Source organism: Quercus lobata, chromosome 2 (assembly GCF_001633185.2).
Source record: "Quercus lobata isolate SW786 chromosome 2, ValleyOak3.0 Primary Assembly, whole genome shotgun sequence".
Taxonomy (NCBI): domain Eukaryota; kingdom Viridiplantae; phylum Streptophyta; class Magnoliopsida; order Fagales; family Fagaceae; genus Quercus; species Quercus lobata.
Genome location: NC_044905.1, coordinates 57,647,415 through 57,669,239, shown reverse-complemented (window position 1 = coordinate 57,669,239; position 21,825 = coordinate 57,647,415). Strand labels below are relative to the sequence as shown.

At 32.4% G+C, this 21,825-nt stretch overlaps 1 long non-coding RNA gene across 1 annotated transcript; it reads right to left on the bottom strand.

The window, feature by feature from the left end:
• Positions 1-12,079: 12,079 nt before the first annotated feature.
• On the bottom strand, positions 12,080-14,602 carry LOC115978092. The gene is made up of 3 exons (XR_004088639.1): positions 14,353-14,602; positions 13,353-13,419; positions 12,080-12,409 (listed from the first exon to the last, which is right to left on the bottom strand). It is a non-coding gene; the product is annotated as an uncharacterized LOC115978092 (long non-coding RNA).
• Positions 14,603-21,825: the final 7,223 nt, after the last annotated feature.

Here is a 21,825-nt window from a genome sequence, read left to right as displayed (position 1 = left end):
AATAGCCTCTCTCATGGAAATAATAACACTAAGTCATTAATGTCCTTCCTTGGTCTAGACTTTGATCTTAACTTCTCCCTAACTTTTCCTTATCATTCTTTGAAAGTTCAAAAAATGTGTATAAACACCTTTGAACGTTTAGACCCCCAAATTACAATTTAACAAATTCAAGCAATATGTCAAACAACTAGTGTGCGGAAACTTAACATATGCTATAATATGAAATTGGTTAAAAACTATCTAAGCCAACACAAAATAAAATCCACAGCAGATAATAAAAAGGCAAAGATAGAGAGGAAGGAAGATGCAAACACAAAGACAACACGCGATGTGTTATCGAAGAGGAAACCGAAGCCCTCGGCATAAAACCTCTCCGCCGCCCTCCAAGCGGTAAACAATCCACTAGCAATAGACCCTTCAAGCCTAATCTACCCAGTGCACCTAAGCCCTCCAAGCTTCTTACTCCAACGAGATTATGCCGAACCTTTTTCTTTTCAAACTTCCCGGATTCCGCTACTAGACCGTAGCATCAACTAATGAAGATTGGTTCCTTCCTAACTGCTTTCCAGAAATCCAAACAGCTGTCTCACAGTGATGATGATGGTGAGAACCAGGTCTGGTATAATGCCTCTCAAGGATTTGACAATGGAGAGGAAGAGAGTTGAGGAATTTGAAGAGACTCTAATGTATAGATTGTGGGTGAATCAATCTTGTTTTTCTTTAGGGTTTCTCTCTCAAAATTCTCTCTGGAAGCTCTCTTTCAATCGTGGGTAAAAGGGGTATTTATACTGGAGTGGGAGAGGAATGTGAAACGTCAGGTTTAACAAAACAGGGGTGGCTCGCGGCTTGACCTCGCGGCTTGACAAAGTCGCGAGATCCAGTCGCGAGATAACCGTATAGCCAGTTGTCCTGTTTTGTCCTGTAGTGCTCCAACTAGCATGACTGTTCATCTTCCAGTATGCTTGGCACATGTGCTGCGTCTGGCGGCTTGCAGCTGCGAGTCACCCGCGAGTCTCAACCGCGAGTCTCTATTTTCTTGCACACTCTTGAGCAATCTTCACTTTATCTCACTCACTACCCTTACATCAAACCCACCTAAATACAGGGATACTAAATGCTGAATTACAAGCAAATTTGACACGGAATAAAGCCAATTAGATGGTTGAATAAATTCAACCTTACATTCTTCCCATGTGACCAGCTCCTACCATGATTTGAATTAAAATTCACCATTAATACTAGAACTTCAAAATTATTTGTTGGCTTCTTGACCTTCTCTGTTTCCAACAAAATTGGTCTAAAATCTTCTAACTTTAATGTCTCTTTACCAACTAACAGTGTAGTCCCTAGAGTCAGTAGAGTGTCATATGAACGAGGGAGTGAGGTTAACAACAATAGAGCTTGATCTTCCTCATCAATCTTAGTCTCCATACTTAATATTAATAATTGAGTAGTCAATCTACTGAAAACATTCAGATGATCACTTATGTCGGTAGCTTCAAGCACAATCAATAAAACTCTTTCTTCAAGCACAATTGATTTGTCAATGACTTTGACATATATACCTTCTCTAACTTTTTCCATAACTCTTGGGGAGAGTCTCATTTAACATACTAAACTTTACGGCAGGGAAAGGACTAAAACGAATAGTACTCACTATTTTCATATCAAACTCTTCCTAGTCACCATCAGACATAGTAGCAGCCATCTTTGACACTCCAAGCAACGCCTTACTCAATCCTTGCTACACCAAGACGTCTTTGATAGTGCTTTGCCAAGACCAAAATTATTTTTCCCAACAAAGATCTCCACCTCAAACTTTGTACTTGCAATCGCCAAGAGCTTGAGCTAATAGCTAGCTTTAATACCTTCTTTTTTTTTTTTTTGGGTGTGAAAATACATGAAAAAAAATAAAATAGCGAGCATCACAGCACACAAAAATTAACATGGTTAGGCTAACTCCGAGCCTACCTCCATGAGCAATGCCAACCAAAATTCACTATTATTAATAGAAATTACAATCGCAAAAACTCACCAAAAAAATCTCAAACATAAATTACCCATAACCCAATACACCAAAAGGTGTTTTCACACTAACACACTAGGAAAGCTAGTCTTTACCTCTCTTGTACAAGCAAAGCTTTCCTCCTAATTAACTCTCTGTCACGCCCCGAACCCAATTATAAAGATAAGCACATGACAACCGCCGCATGCTTATAAAGTAAGAACCCTACAAGTGTGCAAAGCCTTCTTAGCAACTAAAATTTATCCTCAAAAATTAAATCAAATAAATGCAAAATACCTCAACAATTTCTTTATGAATAGATCTCCAATAATTTAAAAGGAACAAAATCCAAACCTCATGTACATAATGCCAATTGGCCAATAAATATAAAACTATTAGAAGACCATCCAATCCCAAAATCACTAAGCTTCTTTCCTGCTCACAACACAACATCAAAACTCTCAAAACTTGCTATTCTTCATAATCTGAAACTGGATGGGAAAAGGGGAGTGAGTTGACAACTCAATAAGTAACCAAATTCCTAATAAGTTCTATCAAACAATAGATGTGTAAAGTAATAAGATGTAATATGAGTCTTCAAAAGTTATAATGTACTATGGGTTTTCAAAAATAACTAAAGAAGTTTCATAGTCTTAAAATAATAAGTTGCAAATATATCACATACATTAATCTGACAAATATATCATAGATGGTTTAGGAAGTAATCAGTTTTCCATATATCAAAGCTATAACTCACAATATGTTCCAAAAAAAATACATAAACAGTTTTAATGACTCAAATTAGTTCAAATACTCAAACATTTCCAAAATCACATATGTAGTTTTAAGGACTCAAAATAATTCAAATACTCAAACGTAATTCATATTCTTAACAATCTTATGACTATGGTTACGCTATATCCCCATGACTGGACATCATAGTACCAATGAATAAACTCCATTGGCTGGGTATCAGAGTATCTATGAATAACCCTCATTGGTTTGAGTATCAGAATATCAATGAATAACCCCCATTGGCTTGGGTATCAAAGTACCAATGAATAATCCCCATTGGCTGGGTATCAGAATATATTCATAGTCAAATTGTTCAAATACACACACACACACACATATATATATATATATATACTCATATATTCAATATTCAAATCTATTTGTGATATTTCTATAATTCTTTTCTTTAAATCAATATAGCTAAAAAAAAATTAAATAAAATATATCATATATTCGGTAATCAGATATATTTGTGATAATTCTTTACTTGAAATCAGTAATACAATAGAAATAAAATTGTAACAACTGTAAACAATTTTCAGTAATTAAAATATGCAAAATAAAACCAATTAGGATAAGGTTACTTATCTCAACTAGCTCACCACAAAGAACTTCTCCCTAACACTTTTTCTAAAATCCTTAGATCTCACCTAACAAATTTACAAACACCATTTACTCAATAATCAAATAATTCAAGAAAGACTTATAACGGTACCCGACTAGAAGAAAGACTATTAAAAATATCCCATATTTGTCTGCTTATCTTACGGCCAAAATGGCCCATTAGCATTAATTTTTGAAATATTTAGCAACAGAGCACTGTTTCGAAAATAATTAGGGAAATACCACTTTTTCCGAAAACGCAGCTATAGGGCCCGAAAACGTCACTATAGGGCTTAAAAAACGCCACTATAGGAGCCCCTTGAACCTGTTATGGGACTTATAAAAAAATTTTGCAGGAAAACGCCGCTGTAGGGCCGGAAAAAGTGATATTTCCCTAATTATTTCCGAAACAGTGCTCTGTTACTAAATATTTCAAAAATTAATGCTAATGGACCATTTTGGCCCTTATCTTACACCAAAATTCCACCTATCATAATATTTTTCTATATAGATGTGTGTGTATATATATTATGTCGCCATTAATGCCTTAAAAGATAAGGCTATAGCTCCTAGTGCTATATCACACTAGGAAGACAAGGACGTGGGTCATCCTTCAAGTACAACACTTACATTATGGCTCTATGGCTCTTTTTTTTTTTTTTAGCCGACCCATCTTCATCAAAATTCATTGTTACGTATACATTTTTTTTTTTTTTTTTTTTTTATGACTTGTTAGACCTCAAACCTAAACCTATACTCACTAGACCTTTGTTTTTCTCCAAATCCATCTATTCGGTACAGTTTCCTGACACAAACACTATGCAAAAACTTGACCCCTCACCCGCTTAAATCTGTAGCTTCAATATGCGCTTATCACTAAACTTAGAAAAATCTTCAGGTATGCTGTCCAGTTTACAAAAAAATAAATCTAAGATTTTCTTCATTTGCATCCTTAAAACTTTTGAATATTTAAATAGTTTCATTACTGGTTAAAATACCCACATAAGAAAATATTCTAATATCACATAAAGTTTAAATTTGATAAAAGAACAAGATTTCTTAAGCTTTTACCTCAAGGGTGTAGTCAATTCTTTTCTACTTCAATCTTTTGGGTAATCTCCTCTCTCAAAATATCCCTCCTTATACGTTGATTTAATAAGCTTATATATAGTTAGGGTTCAACCTTATTTTTTAAAAACTCCCTTATAATTAGAAATTATAAAATTGGCCACACAAAAAATTTACTTAAATATCCCTCCTTTTAAATCTTTTTTTTTTTTTTTTGAGGAGTTTTACAATCTCCCCTAGTTATAAGAATTCAGTCATCTGAATTCATCACAAACTGAACCAATTTATCATGCTTCTGCTGCGCTACTCTAAAGCCACAATCATATTGGTCTATACAAATTTATCTCCCATCACCACAGTAAGAGAAATTAAACTATGAAGAATTCCTCATTTTTTATTTTTATTTTTTTTTATGCTTATCACTCGACCCGAATTGCACTATAATTTACCTCCATGGTGAATATAAATTTCAAAACCTACATGTTCAAGTAAACCCAGTAAAAAAACAATAGTTTCTACAATATGTAATCTCCAATAATTCTAAATGGTGAAGAAACCTCCAAGGTTGTGATAAAAGAAAACCACAATCAAAGTCTACCGCAAATCATTATTCTCTGACATCCCATTGAGTTGTACATTACTTCCACTTAAATATAAGTTCAAAACTATTTCACAACATATGCGTAGACTTTTCCTTCCTCAAAATTTGTAAAATAAAAATTTCCAAAGCAAATGGAGCCATGAAGCTTCTGCCACATAATCTCTTACTCAATTACCCATAGTTTAAGAACAACTATATTACAAAAAATATAAGATTTTTTAAAAATATACATATCTCTAGTCTAAATAGCTCTCTAAGTTCCTTTCAATATGAATAAAAGTTCCAAGGCCCATTCGTTTAGATTAACCACAATAACTGATTTTCCATCAATTTTTAATTTCAACAAAATTCCAAGGCCTAAGTAGTCTCCAAAAATTACAACTAGGGAAATCCACAATTTTGAGATTCACCATAGACCATTGAATATTAGCATCCGTTTAATTCTCTACCTCAAAATCAAGTAGTGCATCCAAAGTTCCAATCCTTCCTAAGTTCGAAACAAATTTACAACATATGCGTATATCACTATATCTTTTCTACCTCAAGTTTTGAAAGATAGAAATTCCAAAGTGTCCATAAATAATCTATTGAGTATTGATATAAGGGTCTGTCATAGAACGTCTATCTTAATCATAAATTATCTTCACAAATAAGTAACATTTATTCACCTTTAATCTCTAGATGATACTTGGGCTGGAACTCATTGAAGAGATGGGTTCCTTATAATTACATTGCCTATTATGAAAACAAGTCTCTAAGTATACATCGGCTAGAAGGGAATAGTCCATGAAGTATCTCAAAGCCCTTTTTATTATTATTATTTTTTTTAAACTAGCAAATAATATTGTCCTAGCAGCCTAGAACTTAGAGTACAATGCAACTTTATAATTATTAACCACTTTTCAATATGAAATAAATGTGCCACAACTGACTATAATTCAAATTGTAATAGTCTTTCAAAATAAACTCTCTTGCCATCCCAAAACCTTCAATATCCAATCAAAATTATGGTTCACTTGTCCAATTCAATACTACTACGTTCTTGTGTTGTATCCACCTTATTTTTAAATTGAGCCAATCCATTAACTCTTATCAGTTAAAATTCAAAGAATTACATTTTTGGCATCAAAAATTATCACCCAGGATATCAAAAATTATCGCCCAGGATATTAAACAATCCTCCAAGTCCATAGAAAGAAAATTAGGACCTCAAACTTCTAAGTAACAGAACATGTCTCAAAAACATTTAGGGACTACCTCACACATAAATTAGGCTATGGTAATCCATGTAGGTCAATGCTAACAAGGACAATGATCCAAAAGAAGGTCGGTCCTTAACATTAGAATCCAAGGAATTCCACCAATATATTGTTGAATTCTTTAAACACCCTTAGAATTTATATAATAACATATAATATAATGTGAACTACAATAACCACAAATTGATTTTCCCTTACACTACAAACTTTCCATTAATTTCCTAACTCCATATAAACTAAAATCAAGGAATCATAGCTCTAACATCAAACCTTAACCCCAAAATAAAGTTCTGCAATAGTCAATTCCTAATAATGATTAAGCACTCCAAATTCTAAATAGGACATATAGTAAACTATCATTCAATAATTAAACCTTTGAGAATCTCCTACAGATCAAACTAACCTTAGGTAGGTTGATTATATTAGGCAAAACTATCAAATGAGTTTTCAAAAGATCAGTCACAAAACAGCAGGAAGATTTCCTTTGCTTGTTCTTTTCTCACTCTCTTTTCCTTTTAATAAGAAGAAGAAGTTTTAATAACCAATCTGATCAATTACGAAATTTTCAAGAATAAAATACACCCATTTAATACTAGTATAAGATCATAGAAGTATATCAATTAAAATCCTCCCTTTTGTATTTATAAGTCACGTATGCATAACCACATAGACATAAATATCAAATCCTTTAAATATGACCTAACAAATCATCATATGATGGAACCACACTTACACTTCTCATCAAGTCATCAAAAGAACACTTTCTATGACCTAATAACCTTCATAAACAATAACTAGAATTGTAATGCCTAAGGTGTAGATTTCATTCTAAATCAAAACCTAGCATAAATCTATAAGATCATAACCTAAGCTCTGATACCATTAAAATTGTCACGCCCCGAACCCAATTATAAAGACAAGCACGTGACAACTGCCGCACGCTTATAAAGTAAGAACCCTACAAGTGTACAAAGCCTTCTTAGCAACTAAAATTTATCCTCAAAAATTAAATCAAATAAATCCAAAATACCTCAACAATTTCTTTATGAATAGATCTCCAATAATTTAAAAGGAACAAAATCCAAACCTAATGTACATAATGCCAATTGGCCAATAAATATAACACTATTAGAAGACCATCCAATCCCAAAATCACTAAGCTTCTTTCCTGCTCACAACACAACATCAAAACTCCCAAAACTTGCTATTCTTCACAATCTGAAACTGGAGGGGAAAAGGGAGTGAGTTGACAACTCAATAAGTAACCAAAGTCATAATAAGTTCTATCAAGCAATAGATGTGTAAAGTAATAAGATGTAATATGAGTCTTCAAAATTTATAATATACTATGGGTTTTCAAAAATAATTAAAGAAGTTTCATAGTCTTAAAATAATAAGTTGCAAATAGATCACATATTTTAATCTGACAAATATATCATAGATGGTTTAGAAAGTAGTCAGTTTTCTATATATCAAACCTATAACTTACAATACGTTCCAAAAAAAATACCTAAACAATTTTAATGACTCAAATTAGTTCAAATACTCAAACATTTCCAAAATCACATATGTAGTTTTAAGGACTCAAAATAATTCAAATACTCAAATGTAATTCATATTCTTAACAATCTTATGACTATGGTCACGCTATATCCCCATGACTGGGCATCAGAGTACCAATGAATAACCCCCATTGGTTTGGGTATCAGAGTACCAATGAATAACCCCCATTGGCTGGGTATCAGAGTACCAATGAATAACCCCCATTGGTTTGGGTATCAGAATACCAATGAATAACCCCCATTGACAGGGTATCAGAGTACCAATGAATAACCCCCATTGGCTGGATATCAGAATAAATTCACAGTCAGATTGTTCATAATCATATATATGAAATCATAGTTTCCAACAAAAATATATCTTATTCAAATACATATGTATATAATATCATATATTCAATATTCAAATCTATTCGTGATATTTCTATAATTCTTTACTTTAAATCAATATAGCTAAAAAACAATTAAACAAAATACATCACATATTAAGTAATCAGATATATTTGTGATAATTTTTTACTTGAAATCAGTAATACAATAGAAATAAAATTGTAACAACTGTAGAAAATTTTCAGTAATTAAAATACGCAAAATAAAACCAATTAGGATAAGATTACTTACCTCAACTAGCTCACCACAAAGAACTTTCCCCTAACACTTTCTCTAAGATCCTTAGATCTCACCTAATAAATTTACAGGCACCATTTACTCAATAATCAAATAATTCAATAAAGACTTATAATGGTATCTGACCGGAAGAAAGACTATTAAAAATATCCCATATTTATCTGCTTATCTTACACCAAAATTCCATCAATCATAATATTTTTCTATATATATACATATATATATATATATATATATATATATATATATATATATTCTGCCACCATTAATGCCTTAAAAGATAAGACTATAGCTCTTAGTGCTATATTACACTAGGAAGACAAGGACGTGGGTCATCCTTCAAGTACAGCACTTACATTACAACTCTTTTTTTTTTTTTGGTAGCCGACCCATCTTCAACAAAATTCACTATTACATATACCTTTTTGTTTTATTTATTTATTATTTTTTTTACGACTTGTCAGACCTCAAACCTAAACCTATACTCACTAGACCTTTGTTTTTCTCCAAATCCATCAATTCGGTACAGTTTCCTGACACAAACACTGTGCAAAAACTTGACCCCTCACCTGCTTAAATTTGCAGCTTCAATATGTGCTTGTCACTAAACTTAGAAAAATCTGCAGGTACGCTGTCCAATTTACAAAAAAAAAATATAAGCTTTTCTTTGTTTGCATCCTTAAAACTTTTGAGTATTTAAATAGTTTTATTACAGGTCAAAATACTCACATAAGAAAATATTCTAATATCACATAAAATCTAAATTTGATAAAAGAACAAGATTTTTTAAGCTCTTACCTTAAAGGTGTAGTCAATTTTTCTCCACTTCAGTCCTTTAGGTAATCTCCTCTCTCAAAATATCCCTCTCTATACGTTGATTTTATAAGCTTATATATAACTAGGGTTTCAACCTTATTTTCTAAAAACTCCCTTATAATTAGAAATTATAAAATTGGCCCCACAAAAAAATTTACTTAAATATCCCTCCTTTTAAATCCTTTTTTTTTTTGTTTTTTGTTTTTGTTTTGTTTTGTTCATAATCATATATATGATTATGATTGTTCATAATAACCACCATTGGCTGGATATCAGAATAAATTCACAGTCAGATTGTTCATAATCATATATATGAAATCATAGTTTCTAACAAAAATATATCTTATTCAAATACATATATATAATAACATATATTCAATATTCAAATCTATTTGTGATATTTCTATAATTTTTTACTTTAAATCAATATAGCTAAAAAAAAATTAAACAAAATACATCACATATTAAGTAATCAGATATATTTGTGATAATTCTTTACTTGAAATCAGTAATACAATAGAAATAAAATTGTAACAACTGTAGACAATTTTCAGTAATTAAAATACGCAAAATAAAACCAATTAGGATAAGATTACTTACCTCAACTAGCTCATCACAAAGAGCTTCTCCCTAACACTTTCTCTAAAATCCTTAGATCTCACCTAACAAATTTACAGGCACCATTTACTCAATAATCAAATAATTCAAGAAAGCCTTATAATGATACCCGACCAAAAGAAAAACTATTAATAATATCCCATATTTATCTGCTTATCTTACACCAATATTCCATCAATCATAATATTTTTCTATATATATATATATATATATATATTCTGCCACCATTAATGCCTTAAAAGATAAGGCTATTGCTCTTAGTGTTATATCACACTAGGAAGACAAGGACGTGGGACATGCTTCAAGTACAACACTTAGAGCATCCACATCCGGATCTCAAATCCTATCTTATTTTACCATCCCAAAAACCTACTTTATTACTTATACCATATCATTTTTCAACATACCCAACATCCCAACTTTTATTTTCCTATTCTACTCATTAAAATAATATTTTTATACAATAAAATAACATATCCCACAATTACCATCATTTACAATAAAACACATTATTTAATCTTTCCCTCCCTTTATTTCTGTTCAACAACCACAACCACTAGCACCGACTCACTACACCGCCACTGCCACCACCAGCACCGACTCACTACACCGCCACTGCCACCACCAGCATCACCTCATAATTTACCGTCAACACCCACCAAAAAAAAAAAAAAAAAAAAAAAAACCTGGGCAGCAAACCCACCCTGCCACCCACTGACCCAAAAAACCACAATCACCACCACCGACGCATTACACACCTGACACCACCACCGCCACCACCAACAACACCCATAATTTTTTCCGTCAACACCACAAAAAAAAAAAAAAAAAAACCCAGGCAGCAAACCCACCCTGCCACCCACTGACCCAAAACCCACTCCGACGGAGCCATAGACACCCACCCCACCGTCGACCCACCAGCCACAACTACTTCCACCACCTCCACCGTCGGCCCACCAGCCATAACCACAAACCCCAGTAGCTAAAAAAAAAAAAAAAAAAAAAAACACAATCCAATGGCAACACAGCACAGCCAAATCCAGCCAAATCAAAATCAAAACCAAAATCAAAATCCTAAATCAAAATCAAAATCCAAAAATAAAATCCAAAATCAAAAATCAAACCCATCTGTTCTCGCAAAACCCAAACCCAAACCCATCTGTTCTCACCGGCAGCGATGGCGAGAGAGAGAGGGTCGCCCGTCGCCCGTCATCATCGTCATCATCTTCGACCCAAACGCCAAACGCCAAACACCACCCAAACGCCACCCAATCGCCACCCAAATTCGACCCTCACGCCGGAAACCCACGACCTCCACGCCTCCACCACAGCTTTTCTGATCAAGCCTCCACGCCGTTGCCTCCATTCCGTTGAAGAAGAGAGAGCAGGAAGAAAGTGAGAGAAAAGAAACAGAAAAAATGAGAGAGGAGAGAGTACTTTACCGGGATAAATGAGAGAGGAGAGAGAAATGAGGTATTAAAAAATTATTTTTTTTTATAACATTCAGCTACAGTACCATCTTACATTTGAGATGGTACTGTAGCTAAATCCCAAATTTGGAATTGGCATATTGGATATGGCCTTTCCATTGTTGGGTAGTTTTGGGGCTTAAATGCCAAATGTTCCTAACATTTGGCATATAGAAGCCCCAATGTTGATGCTCTTACATTACAACTCTTTTTTTTTTTTTTTTGGTAGCCGACCCATCTTCAACAAAATTCACTGTTACGTATACCTTTTTGTTTTATTTATTTATTATTTTTTTTACGACTTGTCAGACCTCAAACCTAAACCTATACTCACTAGACCTTTGTTTTTCTCCAAATCCATCAATTCGGTACAGTTTCCTGACACAAACACTGTGCAAAAACTTGACCCCTCACCCGCTTAAATTTGCAGCTTCAATATGTGCTTGTCAGTAAACTTAGAAAAATCTGCAAGTATGCTGTCACGACCCAAACCTATATCTCAGAGTTTAGAACATGATCGACATGTTAATATCAAGTTTATCTTAATATTAATACGAACCAACCTAAATTGAAGGTACATATTAAGAATTGTTTCTTGAATTCCTACTTATTTTCTTGCATAAAAGACAATATATACAAAAATAATGGCAACCCTGAAATTTCATTTCCTTCGAACTTGGAAAAATACCACCAGGCTGAAACTTAAGATATTCAAGTAAAAATTACATAGCTAAACGTTTAGCAAAACTCTTATTACAAACCTAACCCCCAAGACATACAACTGGGGTTCAAAACAAACTAAAGTACCGAATTACATCTGTGCTCAAAGGATCAAGTACATCTTGATTCCTTCTATACAACAAAAGAGCTAACTGCTATACAACAAAACTCTACATTCTAACAAAACGAGAAAACACAGAATCCTTGCCACCTCTAATACTCTCGCTGCTTTCAGGAAGAACCTATGCACTAAAATATAATAGGGTGAGCTGCGAAACCCAGTAAGGTTTTAAAGCTCCATAGGCCTTTAATAAGAATGCATGTAAATCAAATAGTTTATGGATATGCCAGCTTTGATCAAATAGCCTTCATACTATTCATATTGCTTTTAAATAACTTATGAACTTTTCAGATAAAAATATTTCATTTTCCTTTCATATAAAAATAAAAGGACATAATAAGGAACATACATATAATTCCATAACCTTATCTTAAAAAAAAAAAACTATAAAATGCTTCATCATAAACTTCTTTTCATGAGAGCTTTTAATTTTCATAATGCATTTAAACAAATCATTCTTTAATGCTCAATAACATAATATAGCTATTCATAACATATTGGTTAGTCCATATTTGATAAGTCTGTACAGAGAAGGCCTCATCACATTTGGGTAACCTCGTGTGCATGATATTGTCCTCTTTGAGAGGCTCGATGGCACATTTCCTCAAGGTTTTATTCCTCCCCACCGTCCGTACACATTGGGGAGAAGGCCTTATTCAGATTAGAGTCACGGGCAACCCCATTTCCTCTACTTTAAATGGCCTAGAGTTATGAGCAACCCCATTTCCTCTACTTTAAATGGCTAAATAGATAACATTTTTCATGAAAAGCCAATAATTAACCCCTATTGGCTGAGTTCAGAACATAACAATGGAATAACCCGAACGCTATAATTTTCTGATAACTATGCTTTTACATAATTATTTCATAATAGTAGCATATCCACTTCATTCTCAAATATTATGTTCGTGATATAAGTACTAGCATTAATATGCTAAAATTATCATATACATAAGATTGAACAACTCACGAACATATACTTTACTTAAATCATGATTTTATGTAATATCTCTAATCAAAAAGTTTTAATGCATAATAGTTTTCGAAATAATCTTTATACTTATTAAAAGCACACGTCACGAGTCCCTTACCTGAAAATAGAAGGCGCGAGAGATTGTACACGAGGAGCTCAAGTGTCCGTGTTCTCGTTCTCGCCACCTAAACGAAAAAAACAAAACTTATTACAAACAAACTCTTCCTAATATATAAACTTATACCTCAATCACTACCGAACTCTCAAACTCAAGAAAATCTTAATTCCCATCACATAAAGTTCCCCAAAACATATGATACAATCATCAAACACATTTTGCAGCCAAACCATAGAGAAACCAATCCATAAAATTTATATATGCTTAAAACATACCAAAGGATGAGTGTATTAAATTATAGCTCAAAACATACACCCTAACTTGAGAATTAAATCCACAAAGTTAGGTGTAGCATATATTGTTCACTGCTCATTACAGCCACATATGCTCCATTTGTAAAATACAAACAGGCTGTCCACACACCTCCAATTGTCATGAAATTTTATAGAACTACTCCCCTGTATGTCCAGTATAAACCATAAAACTTTCGGAGTCAAAGAATTAACCCATGATTTACAAAAAATCACACAAGACAGTATACTCAAATCTGTCCTGACAGAATTTCTTGCAACTTACAAATTAAACCACTATTTTTATGTTCATCCAAATGCTGTGAGACCACTTCTATAACAACCATATGTATCTTAGAATTCATAAAAACTACTCCTAGCATTCTAATTCACAGAATATGATTTAATACATATTTTTCTTGTTGTAAACATCAAATCTGTCACAGAGACAGCTTCAGTACATATTCTTACAAAATCATCAACAAATAGCAATAGGCCTTAATTTCATTTGGATATTTTTATACCTATATTATACATATTAAAATACCCTAATAAGCATTCAATAGACCACAATATCATCAATATTTCAAGTAACTAAAACAGAATCACCAATTCAACTTCCAAAAACAGAGTAGAGAACAAAGAGGGAAAATAAGCAAACAATTATACTAGCCAAATACACAAAATCAGATGAGGTTTAACTTACTTACCCACACACTTTGAAGATGAAACCTTAGGGTTAATTGTTTAATTTCTTCTTTAAAGAAACTAGAATTTTTGGTGAGAAAGGAAGGGAGAGATGTTGCCGTGTAAGGAAGGAAGAAGAAAGAAGAACAAAGAAAGGGGAAAATGAGCTGCTGGACTTTCAGGTCTGAGGCAGCCAGCAAAATAGGATAAGAAGGAGACTTTTGGGGCACAAAAGAAGACAAGAAATGTGGACAAATTAGGGTGGGATACGTGGGATGCTAGGGAAGAAAATATCCCACCCCTTTTCAACTTTTTTTTTCTTTGCATTCACACTTATTTACAAGAATAATATTATTTTACACACATATATATATATATATATCTTTACCTTTATAGAGTTATACCCATCACATTAAAATAGCATAAATGTTCTATAATATCACAAAATCAAAGTTTCATGTACTTAAAAGTAATTAAGATAATGACATGCATATAAACCCATAAATTAATTAAGCAATTAGGTTGGGGTGTTACATACGTTGTCCAATTTACAAAAAAAAAAATCTAAGCTTTTCTTTGTTTGCATCCTTAAAACTTTTGAATATTTAAATAGTTTCATTATTGGTCAAAATACCCACATAAGACAATATTCTAATACCACATAAAGTCTAAATTTGATAAAAGAACAAGATTTCTTAAGCTCTTACCTCAAGGGTGTAGTCAATTCTTCTCCACTTCAGTCCTTTAGGTAATCTCCTCTCTCAAAATATCCCTCCCTATATGTTGATTTAATAAGCTTATATATAGCTAGGGTTTCAACCTTATTTTCTAAAAACTCCCTTATAATTAGAAATTATAAAATTGGCCCCACAAAGAAATTTACTTAAATATCCCTCCTTTTAAATCCTTTTTTTTTTTTTTTTTTGGGTATTACACTCTCACATGCAACAAAGCTACTCTACCACTCCTTTTATAAAGGGTGTCACTCCTCTTTGTTTATTCCTTTTTCCAATGTGAGACTACCACTTTGAACATAATTGTTGCACCTCCTTATTATTCTTCTAGTCATTGTGGGATTCCAAAACCAAAGAGGAATTCTCTAACCTTCTCCTTTCATAGAGCTTTGTTGGCATTTGCATTTTTCTCTCTCTACCATATCTCTCCAAAAAAAAGATTATTTTTCTTTTGCCACCTTATTTCTCCAATAAGTATTTACACAATCATTAGTGGCAGCTTTCACACTATTGAAATAGGCAACTCTCTTTATGAATAACACATCATAGTAGCTTCAAACTAAATAAGTAGCATTTTTCACTATTTTTTTTATCAAGTATGAAAATTACAAAATTTTTCTAGACTTCTATTAGTGCTTGACTTAAAAACTTAAGGTTTTCGATGAATAATTATTTTGTGAACTTAACCTACAAGGGATTTTAAGTGCTAAAACAAAAAATACAGTGCATACATGAATTTTATATATTGACACCATAATTTGCATTTATCTTAGAAGAGTCATGCACTTAGTTATACTACACACACTTTTCAAGTTTTTCCATAATGTCAAGCATATTCTAAGTCAAGCAAAAAAAAAAAATGCTAAAATTCATGTAATACACCTCAAGACTAACATTATATATATATATATATATATTTATCTTTTTGAAAATTTTGAATTTTTTTATTTATTTTTATTATTATTTTATAATATAAAAAATTCAAATAAAAACAAACCAAAAATTGAAAATAAAAATGTCCTCAAATAATTGAAAGAATTAAACTAGGGACAATGTAAACAACATTCACTTCAGAAAATCTTTTCTCACCCACAAAACACGAGTTTTTGGCTTTGTAGGTGAAAGTCGTGAAAAAATAGAGTGTATTCAGGGGGTGGGGGAGGGGAGGATTATTTTGAGAGGGAGACCAATTTTAAAATTTTCTTTCAAAAATTGACAAGCTTAAATTTTTCAGAAGCTTACCAATAAATTTTTTCTAGACTTGTGACTTGGGTTACTTGATATGTAGTCCTAGATTGAAACACACAATTTATTTGATTCATCCAATCTTATAATCAATGCCTCCTTTTCAACTTTTACCCCTTTTAAATCTTCCTAGAATTTTTTTTTTTTTAGCAATTTTCATAAATTTAGATAATTCCTTATGGAGAGTTTCAAATACAATAGCATAATCAATAAAATCAACATAATCATTAGCCTTCTTTATTTAAATTTTCAAAGTCATGAGCAACAAGACACTTAAGATTATCTATGATAGTAGGAATCCAAGATCACACTCGGGACATTAATTCAATCAGAAAATACTTGCTATGATATCACTTGTTTGGTTTTAGGCCCTTGTTATAATAGTAATTATTAACTAGTTTTAAGGCTAAGTTGTTCATTAGATTAATTAAACAACATTGGTTAACTAATCAATCACCAATATTGAGCAAGACAGAAAGTGCAATGGAAAATACATAACACATCAATATGGTAACCAAGGGAAAACCAATTGAGTAGAAACTCCATAGTAGAAATCATAGAGAGATTTAACCTATCAATCCCAAGGTAGAACAAATCCACTTACTGATTAGAAGTTTTAAAATATTGAATAACCCTATTCCTAGTAAAACTTAGTAAAGTTACCTAATGTAGCTTTGAGTCCACTAACTTATTGTTAGTAAACTTTGTTGAATGCAAACCTCTAGTCCACAACTCCAAGAACCCACTTGAAGATTTTGATTCTAGCAACTATGTTAACTGGATGCAACATAAACTTCAACAACATTGGATTTTTTAGTTTCTTCAAAGAATTTTACCGGTAGAAACTTTGAGAGAGCTTTGGATACAAAAACCCTAGATACAAAACAAGCAGCTCTTTACTCTTTATAATTTTGTCCTATTAGGTCTCTATTTAGTCTGGCTTAAGTGGCATGAAACCCTAGAAGCTTGGATAGTGGGCTGGGCTTGAAATTACAATTTGATCTACGTTGTTTGATTGATCGACTTAAGTGCTCAATTGATCAAAAACATATACTCTCCATCAATCAACTAGTTGTTGAAAACTATCAAATTTAGAAAAATTTGACAGTAAAATATAGAATATGGTAGTCTTCAAAAATAAAATAGGGTAAATTATGAGTTTGGTCTCCAACGTTTATGCTATGTGTCAATTTGGTATCTAATGTTTCAAATGTGTTAGTTTAGCATCTAACCTTTTTATATTGGGTCAAAAATAGTCTCTACCATTAAATGAAGGATGAAAAATGCTGATGTGTCTAACGGTGATATTAAAATAGTATTTATATGCCACTTGAGTTGCCATGTGGACAACCATGTGTCCTTAATTTTAAAAATTAAGGGTCTGTTTGGATGGAGGGGGAAAGGAGGGGGAGTGGAGGAGAGTAGAGTAGAGTTGGCTAAAAATAAGCTAATTTTGGGCTAAATCTACTCTACTCTACTACCCTTCACTCCTCCTCAATCCAAACGGACCATAAAAGAAAAAGAAAAAAAAAGCTTCTCCCCATATCTGAAACCTCACTGTCCCAATCTCGTATGTCAACGTTGCCTTCATCCTCCCCTGGCCATGGCCTGCATCTACTTCCTCCTCTTCATCCTCCCCTGGTCATGGCTTACATCTACTTCCTCCTCCGCAAACGTCATAGTTGTAAGTCAAGATCTATTAGCTTGGACGAATTGAGTAATCTCTTAAATTACTAGCATGGAAAACCAATTTGGTGCTTGTTTGGAAAAGTACAAACCTAACTGATTATTAGTGGGATTTGACAAAACTTAGTTGGGCAATTGGCCGTTGAAATAATATTATTAAAAAAACAAATATTACAAGAAATAAACGCAAGCATTGGGCTTGAGATAGGGTCCATTTGGGACTAATTTATTTATTTGAAATTGAAAACTTTTTATTGAAAGTACTATTAAAAAAAAAAAAAAAACTAAAAGGTAGCTAAATAGTACAATGAAATCCATAAATAATATTAAAAAGTGCAATGAGACCTATGAATAATACCAAAAAGATGCTAAAAACTCAAATAAGCTAAAGCTTGCATCACATCCCAAATAGTCTCCAATATATATGAGTTCCTATAAATCAAAAAGTAGTTGCACATGCAAGAATGGAGGAGGGAGGACGCTAGTGGAGATTGGGAGAGTGAGGTTTCAAATTGGGAGATTAAATTTTGTTTTTTGTTTTTTGTTTTTTTAATTTTAAATTAAGGATGCGGGCAACGCAAATGACATATGAATAATATTTTAATATCATCGTTAGACCATGGTTTTGAAATCTGGACCGTTCAAAGAATCAAAGAAAAAGAGGTTCAACATTTTTAAGGTCAGTCCTAGGTTGAATCGAGGTCGAACCATAATTACGTCATAATAAATTTAATAATTATTTAATACAAAAATAAATTTTAAATATGTAAAATTATGTAATATTGACTAAATCAATATTTATAGAAGTTCAAATATATCTTAATTCAAGATAAAGATGGTAATTGTTATAATTTATTGCATACATATTCTCTTACTATTTAAAATATTTTAACAAATTGTATCTAAAATATAATAAATTAATATAACTAAAAGAACTTAAGATAAAAATAAGAGAAAAAAAAGAAGCTAAAAGAACTCAAAGAGTCATGAGATCTCATGAGACATTGATTTTAAGTTTAAAATAAATAATTAAAAACATCCAAGTATCCAAGTGTTATTAAACTCGGCTCGACCCGGCCCGGCCGCTCGGACCGGTGATCTAGTGACCTAGTGCATAGACTGGGCTAGTTGATCAATTGGATTGGAACAGTACATGACCTAGTCAAAACTGGTGCAACCTGGTGGGTTTTAAGCAACACGTGTGACCTAGTTGGGTTTTATTAACCCGACCGGGTTTGTGAATTGTGTAAAAGTACATTAATAGTTTTACTTTATTGACTCTTTTATTGTTTAAATGTGTGATAATATGATAATTCAAACAAGAGAAAACCTAAAAAAATACACAAAAAACATTGTTCCCTGCAAATTCACACATTGTAGTTTGTACATATACCATTACTTTTCAGTTTTCAATTTTCACGATTCTCCAAACCTATAGCTACGACCTTTTACTGTGCATCAATTTTGTGTGCTTTGAAGTCTGAATAAATGTACTTAGCCACTAATTAGCATGTAAGTATAATCATATGACTCTATGCCATCAATTATCTGCTTTTGTTTAGGTTTATTTATTTATTTTTATACTTTATTTGTTGATTGCTTTTAATTTTAAGCATCTTTTGTTTAATTTTTTTTGTCATGTACAGTGTGAGTGTGTGACATTGTGACAATTGTTTCTTCTTTGAGTTCTGACTATTTTTTTGCTTTGAATTTGTTTATTGCTTTAGGCTTTAGTTGACCTTAACTTTATTGCCAAATATAAATTAAAACTGATGAGGATAATTTTTTATCAATCGACATAGGGTACCAAACGATCCTCACTTGATTGTCGGCCTTGTGCTTGTAATCGATCCTCAAGGAGTCATCAATCCTATGGATCATTGGGTTGGGTTCAATGTCGATCCAACCCCTTTTTTGACGATCCAGTGCCCTAGGGTTCCATATGGAATTCACGTGGAACCCACTCATATGTCCATACATGGAAATAATTTGCACACCACAACCAAAGATCCTACCACATAATCAGATCTTCCCTATATGGGAAGAAGATCCCCAAGATCTTAGGATCCTTCTTTTCATAAGGAAGTTCCCCTTGTATCAAGGGATTCAAGTCAGCTCTCCGCTACTATATAAATAGCAAACCTAACCCTTTTTAGGTACACAAATTCTCCTTAGCTCTTGCACTCTTGAGTTCTTGGACATTCTTATATCACTGACTTAACCTTCGAAGGGTCTAGGAGTGTGCAAAAAATCGACAAAATGAAAAAACCACTTCAAACCGACTGAATCGTTGAAAAAATTTCGGTTTGGTTTAGGTTCAGTTCGGTTTCAGTTTTATTATATTAAAAACTGAAAATTTCGGTTCAATTTTCGATGGCAGATTTTCATGCACCGAACCGACCGAACCAAACCAAAATATATTATTATATTATATTTAATATAAATTTTGTAAATATTTGAGCTTTGGGCCTTTGTTATTATATATTCTTTGCTTTGGGCCTCCGTTGGTTTATATATACTTTGGGCCCACATCATTTTTATTTTAAAACATTTGGGCCTTTTTTTTGTTTAAATGATCAGATCAATCATCAAATCCGGCCCTAGCTAAGCTTAATAGCTTTTCATTTTATCTTTTTAAACATGGCATTTTAAAATCCATTAGATTAACTAACTATAATTAAACTAAGTAAATATCTATTTAAACTAATTAAACTAAAGCTAAGTAGATTATAAAAACAAAAGTTAGAAAACCCTACCTTACATGCCCCACACTTTTCTTCCACTCTCACATTTAGACATCCTCCATTCCATAGTCCTTCTCACGTCGAATCTGCCTTTGCCACCAGCTTTACATGCCGCCCTCCCCACGTTGGCTTGATCATCGGCTTCTCATCTCACAGAGACTCTCTTTTGAAAATCTCGATAACCCTTTCTTTGTTTTGTGTTTTGGGTTTTGTTTAATACTTTAGGGCTTTGAAAATACTGAATCTCTGTTTTGTAGTAACAACATAAGATCAAGATGTTTATTTTTTCAAGTTTTATATGTAAATAAAGTTAGGGTTTTGAAAAAATTGATAACCCATGTGCTTGGCTACTTGTGCTAGTTGGTTTCTTTATTAAAGTTAGCTACTTGCCTTTGTCTCATGTGCTTATTGAAAATCTCGATAACCTTCTCTTTGTTTTGTATTTTGGGTTTTGTTTAATACTGAATCAATAAAGTTAGGGTTTTTAAAATACTGAATCTCTGTTTTGTAGTAGCAACATAAGATCAATATGTTTATTTTTTCAAGTTTTATATGCAAATAAAATTAGGGTTTTGAAAAAATTGATAACCCATGTGCTTGGCTGCTTGTGCTAGTTGGTTTCTTTATTAAAGTTAGCTGCTTGCCTTTGTCATATGTGCTCGTTGACTCCTAATATATAAAGTTAGTTGCTTTTTTGTTTATTTATTGTTGGTATATTTTTGTTTATTTTTGTTGACATGTTGTGAATTTGTGACTGTGATGTTGAGTTGTTATTTTCTTATTGATGTTAGAGATTTGAAAAAATCAATAACCCCATGTGCTTAACTGTGTTGTTAGTGTATTTGTTAATAGTTGATTGTGATGTTGGGATATTTGTTTATTATTGCTTTGATGTTGATGTGTTTATTATTATCTTATTGACGTGTTTATTGTTAGCTTGTTCCTGTATACTAGAGCCCTTGTCATTCTTTTTTTTTTTTTTTTTTTTTTTTTTTTTTTGACTTGTTATGTTATTGTAGACTAGAGTAGAGTGAAGAGTCCTTTTCATTTATTTATTTATTTTGTTGCTAACTTATTGTGTTATTGT